The sequence below is a fragment of the Mesocricetus auratus genome, unplaced genomic scaffold, assembly GCF_017639785.1.
Source record: "Mesocricetus auratus isolate SY011 unplaced genomic scaffold, BCM_Maur_2.0 Super-Scaffold_100691, whole genome shotgun sequence".
In the NCBI taxonomy this organism is placed as follows: domain Eukaryota; kingdom Metazoa; phylum Chordata; class Mammalia; order Rodentia; family Cricetidae; genus Mesocricetus; species Mesocricetus auratus.
In genome coordinates this window covers 18,218,817-18,230,788 of record NW_024429267.1, presented here as the reverse complement: position 1 = coordinate 18,230,788, position 11,972 = coordinate 18,218,817, and the positions used below count along the sequence as shown (strand labels likewise).

The following is an 11,972-nucleotide window of genomic DNA, read 5'->3' as shown; positions in this document are numbered from 1 at the left end:
CTGTTATGACTGAGAGCTATCTTTCGTCTTCAGCTGTGTATAGTATTGCTAGATATCTTAATGATTATGAACTGTCTTAGTTTTGCCTCCCTTGAAATGCCCTATCTTTGCCAATTTTAAAAGTTACCATTGTGGAATATAGCAATCTTGGTTGATATTTATTTACTTTTAGGCTTTAAAACATCTCATACTTTCTTGACTTTGACTGTTGTTTATGAAAGTGGTGATATAATTCTGATACATTTGCCTTTGTAGGTGATTTTGTTTTTCCCATTTGAATATTTTAACTTGTTTATAAATTGTTTTGGTTTTTAACTCTGTGCTTTTGACATATTGATAATGATTCATTAAGGAGAATTCCATCTCTTGTAGTGTCTTTATGAAGTGCTAAATACCCCTCATGTTTTTATGTCAGTATTTTCCACTTTAATGTCATAGAAAACTCTTAAGTGTTTATCTGAGTACCTTGTAGTACCCTGTGGATTCTTGGGTTAGGTCTTTGGAACACATCTCAGAGGTCTTATACATTGTAGTCAGGAGACATAGATGAGGCTTCCAGGCAGAGAGGAACTCTGGAAAGAAGAAAGATGGAGCCTCCCATCAGACACAGAGGACGCAGGGTTTGCAGGAGGAGAGGTAACAGCCACAAGTCACATGGCAGGATGTAGGTGAATAGAAATGGGTTAACTTAAGTTATAAGAACTAGTCAGTAACAAGCCCAAGTTATTGGTCAAGCTTTCATAATTAATAAGAAGTCTCTTGTGTCATTATTTGGAAGCTGGCTGGTGGAAGGGAAAAAGACTCATTACAGGTGACAAAGGACATTCAATTTGGATTTTCCAGCAAAGATTTCAACAGTTCCAGTCAGGCATTTCCAGGAAATTATTACAATAAAGATATTTTAATGGTTTTTCTGAAGATTTCCTTTTTTTTTAAAGAACAATGCTGAGGGGATTACCATTCTAGATCTCAAGATATATTACAAAGCCAAAGTAACAAAAACAATATGGTACTAGAACAAAACAGATGTGTAGATCAATGGAACAAAATCAAAGACACAACATATAACAACAGCCATTTAATATTCAACAAAGATGCTAAAAAACATATGTTAGAGAAAAACCATCTTCAACAAATGGTGCTGAGAAAACTGAATGTCCACATTCAGAAGAATGAAATTAGATCTGTGTCTATCACATTTCATAAAAACTAACTCCAATAGATCAAATACCTAAACACCAAACTAAAACACTGAATCTTCTAGAAAAAAAATGTTAGCCATACCTATGGGGTATAGATGTAAAAAATGGTTTCTGAATAGGACTCCATGTACCCAACAATTGACAAGTGGGACCTCAAAAAACTAAACTTCTGCACGGCTAAAGAAACAATCAAGTGAAGAGAAACCCCATAAAATGAGAGAAAATTTATGCTAGTTAAGCATCTGACAGAGAATTGTTATTCAGAATATATAAAGAATTCAAATAAAAAAGATTTTTAAATGACTCGTACAAAAAAAATGGGCCTGGAATCTGAACAAAGTTCTCAAAGGAAGAAATAAAAATGGCTAAGAAACATCTCAAAAACTATTCATCGTCCCTATCAATTAATGCAAATCAAGACAACTTAGAGATTTCATCTTACCACAGGAAGAATGGCAAGAGAAAACAACCAACAACAAATGTTGGAGAGGATGCAGGGAAATGGACCCCTCAATTTCTGTTAGTGGGACTGAAAGCTGACTGTGGGGCTCAGTGTGGAAAACCCTCAGAAAGGTAATCAATAACAATTAATAATAATAATAAACCTATCTTTTGGCCCAGTTATACCACTTTGGGCATATGAAGGCCTCAGCATCCTGCTCCCCTAATAAATGCTCAGTCAAATTCGTTGTTGCACAATTCACAATGGCTAGGAAGTGTCCCTCAGCTGATGAGTAAGTTATGAAAATGTGGTACACATACACTATGGAATACTATTCAGCTGTAAAGAAAAAACAAAATCATGAACTTGCAAGTAAATGGATAGAAGAGAAGATGACACTGACTGGGGTGACTCAGGCCCAGAAAAGCAAATGTTGCATGTTCTTTCTTATCGAGGTTTCTACCCCCAAATCTTCTTGTGTGAATACATAACCTGGAATAATTGCAGACATCAGGAAAGAAAATAGGAACTGTGGCTGGGGTGAGAGTTTGGGGTAGCAGAGAAGGGTATAGCGGGGTACAAGTGATTTGAAAGGGGATATGGGGGAAACAGGGGAGAGGGCTTTAATTATGGAGGAGGAGGAAAATAAACACAGAAGAAGAAAGAGGATAAAACTCCACAGACGTCTGAAAAAGTCAAGGATTCATACGCTTAATTATCTACCTAAAAATACCTATATAATACTTGTACCTCTGTGTATACACGCACATATAATTTAAATGAAATGTCCCCATCTGGGTTAGCAATGCTCCCTGCAAGAGCCATAGACGATCTAATATAAACCCTAGTACCATGCATGAGAAGCTCTCTTTGGAATTGTTGGTCCAAGAGACTCCCAAAACTTTATAGGCAATCACTACAGCCCTTGGTTGCCCCCTGGAGGAAGAAGGCACGTATTGATGAAGACATCATGCATTTCAGATAAAGAGCCCAGAGAACCCAATCTGGATCTTACCTGAAAGCTTCCTCCCTGAGGACTAGCTTTCTTGTTACCAGTGGGTACATTTCAAGCTTTGAAGGGAGGTAATCAAGCAATAGTTCTACCCAGATATGAAACCTACGAACCACAACAATGACTAGGATGGCACAATAACACAAAGGGTACACATACCTCGGCAGTAACTATCGGTTCCCTAATTTGACTTAAGGCCCACTCAACAAAAGAGAAACTATGTCTGGCACTGGAAACTGAGCCAGTTACCCAGGACTAGTGAAGTCATGGATCTTAACAGAGAACCTACGACTTCCACTTTACTAAACCAGCATAATTTCTAGCTACAGTCTAAATATTTATCCTTACACCTGCACATAAGTGTAGCTCTTGCTCTTCATCAAGGAAACTTCTCTTTGCAACAAAGACCATTACATAATTCCATCCTCAATCAAAATGCAGAATCGTGGTGCCCAGTTCCTACTGTTACATCTACAACACATCTTCTGTACCAAAGATCAGAGATCATTGCAGAAGAGAGGACAGAAAGATTGTTAGAGTCAGAGCAACAGGGAATTTGCTATGAGATTGTGGTCCCTAAAAATGTCAGAGAAGCTACATCCATGAAGTCTCACCAAAATGGCTGCTTAAACAAGGGCAATACCCAACAGACATGCTAATGTGGACGAGGGAAGGACCAAAAGACCTCAACCCTACACAGAGAACCACAGTCAACTAAGGAGTGCTGAGAGAGTCCTCTCCATGGAAGAGCAAAAAAATTGGTTATCCAATATCAAATGATCACACTGAAACGTGTGTGAGCAAGTTATATTTATAAATTTAGGAATAATAGTATATGTATAACTCTGATGTAATTATAACATAATCTCAAAACAAGTTTTTAATGTTTTTTAATTTCCTTATTTTTATTTTATATGTACATGTATTCACCTGCTTTTCTACACTACACATGTTCCTGTTGCCCTAAAAGGTCAAATATTGGATCCTCTAGATCTGGAGCCACAGATAGCCACCATGTGGGTTCTGGGAATTGAATCAAGGTCTACAAGAATAGCAAATGCTCTTAACCTCTGAGCCATCTCTCCAGCCACCTGATGTCTTTTCTGCATAGACAATGGTCCATATTTATTAAAGAGTACACATAAAAATAATTTTTAGATATCACAAAGCACTTTCAGATACCAACCACTCCTAACAAATAAGTCTTTTCAAAGGACAAGAATGTTCTTCTATTATACTCTACAAACTGCAATTGTCACTGACAAACATGTATACCTTTAGAATAAAGATCTGTCTGTGTCCTGACTCATTTTCTGTAACAAAAAAATCCATTGTTAGGGTTGCCAGTTATGATAAAGACATCCAATTTCTAAAAAAAAAAAATCAGGCAATACACTTGGAAAAGTGGCTCATGGGCCCTATGGAAGAATCTATTGCCATTACTTTGCTAAACGAGCACAATATTAAACTGATACCTAGTGATTTGTTTTTATGGCCATAGATTGATACATCTTCCAGTCCTCATCAAAGAAGATCCCTGTTTTAGTAGATGTAAATTAACACAGAAAGTCTCCCTCTCCCAGAAGCTATTAAATGCCAATGGTTCCCTCAGCTACTGGTGGAATTTTGCCCACTGCATGATGAGATTTCATCTGGCTTGAGCTTGTGCAAGTTTTGTGTATGACATGATAATCACTGAGCTCACACATGCAGATGATCTGTGTGTCCAAAAAGTCTGTTTCAGTCAACCACTGTCTCCGTCTCTTACAATCTTTCCATGCCCTCTTCCAGGAAGTTACCTAAGCTTTGGGGAGAAACGGTGTAATGCAAACAGCCCCTGTAGGGCTTTTATTCTCTGTACTTTGACCAAATGAGGATTGCTGTGGGACAATCTATTTGTACAATATATGTATTGCTTTCATTGGTTAATAAACAGTTGACATGCCAATAGCTAGGCAAGATTTCCAGGGCAGAGTAATGCTGGGAAGAAGGAGGAGTCTCAGGAGTTAAAAGAGACAAGGAAAGAAGCAAGATGAATATGTCATGTTGAAAGAAGGTATCGCCTTGTGGCAGAAGGTAGATAAAACATGGGTTAATTTAAAATGTAAGAGTTAGCTAGTAACCAGTCTGAGCTATAAGCCAAGCATGTATAATTAACAATAAGTATATGTGCAGCTATTTGTGAGCAACAGCCCCAGACACAAAGAAACTCCTCCTACAAAAGATCTCTGTGTTAATCATCATCTACTGCAGGAAGAAGCTTCCTTGATAAAGTTTGGGGGATGCAATGATCTACAGATAAACCAATAAGTCATTAGGAGTTGCTTTAGTATTATGTCTCTCTGGCAGATTAGTATTAGGTTCTCCCCCAGATCTATGACCTATCTGGCCACACATTTTTAGTCCCATTAATAGTGCCAGAAGTGGGTTCCATCTGGAGTGGGCCTTAGCTCATAAAGTGGTTGGTTACTCCCATAACATTCATACACTATTGTAATCTTGGGCATCGCTATCTTGTCAAGCCAACCATTGTGACTTTCAGTGGTCACAGCTGGCTTAGAGTGATGGTTACTTTTCTCCCCTGGTAGCGTGGAGCATTTAGCACTATGAAAGCTAGTCACTAGGAATGCAGTTTCCAAGAAAGAACCTGTTTGGTTTCTCTATATTCCATGAGTCCATTATGTGGTATCAGCAACGTGGTCTTACCTTTAAGTTCTGGATTCCTCAGATAAACGTATGAAGCAATAAACAACCATCCTAACTTAGGTAACACAGACACAGAGAAGTACAGCATCTTTTCTCTTATATATGGTTGTAGCTCTGATTTCCAGGATAAGCATGTTGTGTTTAGAATACCCACAGAGGAAATTAGTAGAGGGCCATGGGAGGATTTCAAAAGAAGGGGAGATAAAACACAGTGGCATACAGGGCTAAAGGAGAATAACTAGGGAAAGAAGGGATAAGTTGGGGATGAGAGATGGAAGACAGGGCAGAAGAGAGATTATGAGAAGGGATAACTAACACTAAAGGACATTTGAAAAATCCATATGGAAACCTTCTGCTATACAAGCTTCCTGAAATATATACATATTAACATATTTTAGTGAAGCAAATCTACTGTAGAATAGGAGACAATACCCCAATTAGACAACACATGCAAGCAAAAAAAGGCTCCAACACCAGGAATAGGTTACTCTCTTTTGAGTTGCTGGCCAATAGGATATTCCTAAGCATTACAAGCTGTTCCCAGTACTCTTAGTGATCCTTCAGAACTTAATAGTGTCAACAAGTTTAATGCTTTCTCAATACAATTTTATGTCTTTGACTGATAAAGATGCCTTTCCAATATAAATAATTAATTCCTTACCCACTTTCCTTAAGATTGTCTCACACTCAGGCATGTTGTGCATTACCTCAGTGTCAGATACTAGACAACTAGGGACTGTCCATGTATCTCCGAACTAACTAAAATTACTCAAAACAGCCAATCCACAGCCATCATCAGAAATCTAACCATCTCTATCTTGCTTGTCTCACAAGCACCCAATGGCTCCAGAGTGTCATTATCTTATCCCCGAGTACCATCCCCTCATGTGGCCTGCCTGGCAGCATCTCTTTCTTCTATAATGTAACTGGGAACCCTGCCTTCCATCTGTCCAGTGAAAGTGTTAGTGTCTAGTTTCCTGAAATCTCTGTAGTACACCAGCAATTAGAAGCAAATGTGGACTTTTTTCCTAGCACATCACAAAATCCGAAGGCTCCTTTAAATGAAAGAAATCACAGCTTGTTTCCTCTAAAACATTATCAAGGTGGGCACCACAGATGAACAAATTGAACCTCCAAACCTAAAGTGGCTCCTGCATCCACACCTCAACTCTCAAGAGATGTATCTGTTCATTAAGGAAAATAAGTCATCATTATGCCACTTTCTTCACCTGGAGTTTGCATAATAGCATAAGGTCTTCCTGTGCCCTTTTAGTTCATTAAGTAATGTTTGCATTCTGCAAGTAAAATTGAACAGTATTTGCAACCACAAGCCCGTGCCATTACTCCTTCCAGGAACAGCTTCTCCCACTCAGAGGCCCTTGGCAAAAAAAAGCCTCAGGATTACATGGAGTATCTGACACAGCAGGCAATGATCCTTCCCACTTCCCCTGGAACTTGTAGTCTTTCCACACACTAACTTCTGTTCTTCCTGAAGCATTAGGAATAAGAACTCTTTAAAGGCAACCTCCTACAATAAAGTATATTAGCTCATTTCTACCTTTGGACACCAGCCATACATAAAACATGAAATGACACCCTGCAAACTCCCCCAAGTGGGGCTGGCAGCCTGTGTGTCTCACCATACAAGAACGAGACCAAACCACCTCCCCAGAACCACAGAGACTAAACACAGCAGAGCCAACTACAGAGGCACAGACAACAGTCTCCTCAAACTATGAAGAACACATTCTCCATTCAATCTCCTCTCCTAGACACTGCCCAGATGGGAGAACAGCTGGCCATTTCCACAGGACATCTTCCCTTATAAAGTTCCCACTATCCACCTGAAAATTTCTTTATTACACGGATGTAAATGTTAGGTATAGAACTTCTCTGATGACCTGCCATTGCTTATGTTCTCAAAACTCTGAAAGACAGAGTTTGGGAAAGTTTCTGTAGGATTGATGCAAAGGAAATAGTGAAAGGTAAAATTCAAAGTGAAAAATGCTAAGGACTAAATCTTTGGAACTTTTAACCTTCCCATGTGGTTAGAATAAAATCAGGAATTATTTAAATGGTTTAATTGAGGAGTATCTGTATCATTCTTGCCACTCTGACTTTATTAGAGTAGGTAAACCGTCAGTTAAGGATCATGACAGGTTTCCATAAAGTGCTAAGAAAAATCTACCTGAAATGTAAGTTCTCTCCTATCAGTCATCATATCTTCTCAATGTTTTCCTAATACACATACATTTCTGCAAATAGTCACTTAGGTCCAATTACATCATGACATCAATCCCAGCAAACTACCTCTACTCAGTACCCTCAAGTTCTGTGTAATGAACTTTATTGAATTGCTGTGGAAAATAATTGCCATGATGTCTTATTCTATTACTCTGTAATGAAAGATCATTCTCCTGGCCAAAAACAAAGTGTTTTTTAAAAGTAAGAGAACTATGTATTTGTGTATATATAGAATTATATGCATTATGAAATTATATCGTATGAAATTTTCAGACAACCTTAATTGGTATTAACTCTCCTCCTTCTGTAATTACCTCTCTTCTCTTCATGAAAGCTCCCACTCCCCATATTCCCATTTCTCCCTTTAAATCACTTTGTAGCCGTATTTCCCTCTGCTCCTCATGACCTAATATATCATATATTTTAATGTTAAACCTTCTGCATCTCCATTAACACTCATCACTTAAATAGATAAACCCAGGAACCCTAATGCAGACAAATCAGGAAACCTGGTCCATGAAGCACACAGTGTGTGCAGCTACTGATGGAAGACCGGCTACGGATAGGCTGCAGTGTAGGGACATCACTGCTCTTCCATTTCAGCTTTCTCTGAAAATTTTCACCAAAAAGATGTTGTTGCATATTTCAAAGTTGAGAGGAAACAAAGAGCAAAGTTAATAAAATGCATCACATTGTAAAGCTCACTGTTATTGACACTCGTTCTTGTGCAGTAGCATTTTGTGAATACTCAGAACTGACATAAATCCTAGCTTATTTTAGAGCTAGTTAAGAATACATATGTAGCTGGGTGTGGTGGCACATGCCTTTAATCCCAGCACTCGGGAGGCAGAGGCAGGCAGATCTCTGTGAGTTCAAGACCAGCCTGGTCTACAGAGCGAGTTCCAGGACACCCTCCAAAACAACACAGAGAAACCCTGTCTCAAAAAACAAAGAAAAAAAAAGAATATATATGTACTGGACTGAAAGGATGGCTCAGTGGTTAACAGTACTGGCTGCTCTTCCAGAGGTCCTGAGTTCAAGTCCCAGCAACCATATGGTGGCTCACAACCATCTGTAATGGGATCTGATGCCCTCTTCTGGCATGCAGGCATACATGCAGGTAGAATACAACTACTAATTAATTAATTAAGGAAAAGAATACATATATATTGATAGGAACTCAGGAGGGGCTCTTTGGGATCTCCTGGCCTGAGGACTAGGGGCAGGCTGACTTGCCCCTGTGGACTAAGCAATCCAGAGTCTGCTGACATCACTGTGCTAGTCCTGCCTCTACCCACTGGGAGAGGAGGGAGAGGGAGTGTCTCAGAACTATCTGCACCCATCATGAGACCCATCAGAGTATGGGATCTGCTTGCACCCACCAGAAGAGAACCTTGGATGCACACTGACCAGGAGAGGAAGAGACACCACCTGCACCCACTGGAAGAAGGGATTGAAGATGACAACATAAGAACACATTCAAAAACAGAAAAAACCAATATGATGCCACCAGAGTCTAGGGACTCTATGCCAGCAAGACCTGAACATCCCAACATAGATGAAGCAGAAAAGAATGACTTCATCAACAATTTCATGAATATGATAGAGATCCTAAAAGAGGAAATCAGAAAATCCTTTAAAGAAATGGAAGAAAAAACAAACAAAAAATTAAAGAAATGGAGGAAAGGATGAACCAAAAATTACAAGAAACAATTCAAACAGTGCAAGGTTTGAAAGCTGAAAAGAGACAATGAAAAAACACAGGCTGAGGGAATCCTGGAATTAGAAAAGCTGGGTAAACAATCAGGAAATATAGACGCAAGCATAACCAACAGAATACAAGAGATGGAAAGGAGAATTCAACAAAATTATAGAAGAAAACTTTCCCAACTAAAGAAAAACATGCCTCTCTGTGAGTTCGAGGCCAGGCTGGACCGACAGCCTCCAAAACAATACAAAGAAACCCTGTCTCGTAAAACAAAACAAAACAAAACAAAACAAAACAAAAAGAAAAACATGCCAATTAAAGTATAAGAAGCTTACAGAACACCAAATAGAGTCCCCATGCCACATAATAATCAAAACACTAAACATACAGAAGAAAGAAAGAATATTAAAAGCAGCAAAGGAAGAAGGCCAAGTAACATATGGAGGCTAACCTATCAGAATTACACCTGACTTCCCCATGGAAACTCTGAAAGCCAGAAGGTCCTGGATACATATGCTACAACACTAAGAAATCACAGCTGTCAGCCCAGACTACTAAACCCAGCAAAGCTTTCAATCACTATAGATGGAGAAAACATGATATTTTTCATGACAAAACCAGATTTAAGTAATACATATCCACAAAGAACTCAAGAAGGTAGTCACCAAAACACCAAAAAAATCCAATTAAAAAGTGGGGTACAGAACTAAATAAAGAATTCTCAATAGAGGAATCTAAAATGGCTGAAAGACACTTAAGAAAGTACACAACATTCTTAGCCATCAGGGAAATGGAAATCAAAAAAAAAACTCTGAGATACCATCTTATTACTGTCAGAATGACTAAAATAAAAAAAAAAAACTAAGGACAGTTTATGCTGGAGAGGATGTGGAGAAAGGGGAACACTCCTCCACTGCTGGAAGGAGGGCAAACTCCTACAGCCACTTTGGAAATCAGTAGGGCAGTTTCTCAAGAAAATGGGAATCATTCTACCACAAGATCCAGCAATCCTACTCTTAGGAATATACCCAAAAGATGCACATTCATACAACAAGGGCATCTGTTCAACTATGCTCATCGCAGCATTATTTGTAATAGCCAGAACCTGAAAGCCACCTGGATGCTCCTCAGCTGAGGAATGTGTAAAGAAACTGTGGTACATTTACACAATGGAGTACTACTCAGCAGAAAAAAAATGGAATCTTTAAATTCGCAGGCAAATGGATGGAACTAGAAGAAACCATTCTGAGTAAGGTAACCCAGTCACAAAAATATAAACATGGCACACACTCTTTCATATAGGGATTTTAGACAAAGAGCTAAGGATTACCAGTCTACAATCCACACCTCCAGAGAAGCTAGGAAACACGGAGGACCCTAAGAGAGACATACATGGTCCCCTGGAGAAGGGGAAAGGGACAAGATCTCCTGAGCAAATTGGGATCATGCAGGGAGGGGAGAGAGAGTTAGGAGAAAGAGAAGAGAAGAAGAGGAGGGGAGAGGAGGACATGAGGGAACAGGAAGATTGAGTCAGGGGAAGAATAGAGGACAGCAAGAAAAGAGACACCATAATACAGGGAGCCATTATAGGTTTAAAGAGAAATTGGGCAGTAGGGAAACATCCAAAGATCTACAAGGATGACCCTAACTAACAATCTAAGCAATAGTGGAGAGGCTACTTTAAATGCCTTTCTTGATAATGAGATTGAAGGCTGTTTTATATGCCATCCTAGAGCCTTCATCCAGTAGCTGATGGAAGCAGAAGCAGTCACACACAACTAAACACTGAGCTAAACTTCTGGAATCCAGTTGCAGAGGAGGAGTGGTGAGCAAAGGGGTCAAGATGAGGCTGTAGAAACCCACACAAACAGCTGACCTGAACTAGGGGGAGCTCATGGACCCCAGACTTACAGCTGGGAAACCAGCATAGGACTGATCCAGACCCCCTAAAAGTGAGTGTCAATTAGGAGACCTGGGCAATCTATGGGGCCTTTGGCAGTGGATCAGTATTTTTCCCTAGTTTACAAATGGACTTTGGGAGTCCATTCCCCAAAGAGGGATACTTTCAGCCTAGACACACCGGGGAGGGCCTAGGTCCTGCTCCAAATGATATGACAGACTTTGAAGATTCCCCCATGGAAGGCCTCACCCTCCCTGGGGAGCAGAAAGAGGATGGGACAGGGGGTTGGTGGGGGGTTTGGGAGGAGAGGAGGGAGAGGGAACTGGGATTGACATGTAAAACAAGCTTGCTTTCTAAATTAAATTTTAAAAACGGAAAAAAATATATATATACCAAATAGCATGCATCTTTTAATGTGCTATTACTTTCAAAATAGGCTTGGACTACTTACCTTGCTTATGGCTATAGTGTGCATGGAGTCTCAATAAAGTTGTTCATTCAGAAAAAAAAGGAACTCAGGAGGGCCCATCTGAGAGAGATAATTATTTCCTTATTCTATGTCAAAATGCAGGACAGTGTTATAACACAGAATTACAAACTATGTGGAGAATATGAAGCTAGCAGTGATATTTGCTTTAGATTTTAGCCCAATGATTTCTCCCCATTATTTTGAACACTTTATGGTTTTGCTGCTGCTGCTACAATTGTAGTTTGGGTTAGACCACAGATGTGGAAATTTTGGTAACAAAAATCTAAGA

General features: G+C 39.4%; 1 long non-coding RNA gene across 1 annotated transcript in view; it reads right to left on the bottom strand.

The window, feature by feature from the left end:
- Nucleotides 1-477: 477 nt before the first annotated feature.
- Nucleotides 478-11,972, bottom strand: part of LOC110341560 — a 31,075-nt gene continuing 19,580 nt past the window's right edge. The window contains exon 3 of the long non-coding RNA XR_002383523.2: nucleotides 478-572. This is a non-coding gene — a long non-coding RNA (uncharacterized LOC110341560). The remainder of the gene's footprint in view (nucleotides 573-11,972) is intronic.